Below are 1,358 nucleotides of genomic sequence, written 5' to 3' on the forward strand. Positions count from 1 at the left end.
CTCTCCAACTAACTTACTCTCACATAAAAGAAAAGGGGCATATTTATTTTTTTTATTAATACTTTTTTCGACGCATAGATCACAAACAAGCAAAGAGAAGACGTCTCTATGTGTATTTGATCTTCTTCCCCAAACCTCTCTCACACAAATCTCTCCCTACCAAATTAAGAAGCCCACACATCCTTAATTTTTGTCATGAGAATAGCAAAGAAACCAAATGGTGGTGTCCCCTACTTGTGACTTGTTTGCTCGTAAGAGGCATTTTTTTTAGTTTGGGAGAGATCTTGCGTTCGTGCTGTTTCGTTTCGATGAGATGAACTACGAGAAGAAAAGTCTTCAAGGTTTAGTTCTTCTCATCCTTTTCTCCCTAGAAGCATGCTGTAATTTATAAATGTTTATCCTGTTCTTCTATAATTTCTCTATTTTTTCCATAGTTTTTCAAATTAAATTACATTGGCACCTACATATATACACTTCCACTTAGAATTCCATTCCTGCAAAAAGGTCTTTACCATAATCCCCAAACCTTATTGGAACTGCATAAAACAAACTTACTTCGTCAGTAGCTAACCAATCACCACTAGTAAAAAAATCAATGTTTTTTCCAATTTTTAACGGAGAAAACATTACCTTCTAATGCTTTCTAATGAACCATAATATAATTAAAAAATACTCAAATTTTGGACTATGGTTAATCTTTTATATATATATATATATATAAGTATGAATAGACATTGGGGCTTTGTCACCATAAACTTGCTAGAGAAAGTAGGTACTTATAAGATGGCTCCACCCGTTTGGTAGAATTTGAGCAGGGGCTAATTGTATTTGAGCTAAAAAACTTTGAAGAAATAAAGATATGGGAAGTTGAACCCCAAAATGAAACACAACAACATAAAGGGCCACCTTGCCGTCATGAGGTCTATCCATTGTCTCATCGGGACGAGGAACCCTCAGATGAACTGTGGGAGGAATGCCATACTCATAAAGTAAGATCTCAAGCTGAGATGAGTAAAAGAAGATAGAAAATTCCCCATAAGTATAGAAGGCTCCTTGATTAAACACTCAGATGAGTCAAGGGACTAAAGAGGAGTCATCCTCATCATAGAGATTCTCGTCCTCTCCTTTGTTTCTAATAAGCATTCTTTTAGAAAAGAAGATGAATTGAAAGTAGAAGGTAAATATAATAGCAATAAAATTAAATTTTAAAAAAAACAATAACCCACCTTGGAGAAAGAAAGAATATTGGAAGATGATTGAGAATATAGGAGAAGAACTCCCACCTATTTATAGGAAAAGATTGAAAGGGGAGTAGGAAATTCAGAAATTCAAATTTGAATTTGAAGAAAATTTTGATT

Source organism: Benincasa hispida, chromosome 6 (assembly GCF_009727055.1).
Source record: "Benincasa hispida cultivar B227 chromosome 6, ASM972705v1, whole genome shotgun sequence".
Lineage (NCBI taxonomy): Eukaryota > Viridiplantae > Streptophyta > Magnoliopsida > Cucurbitales > Cucurbitaceae > Benincasa > Benincasa hispida.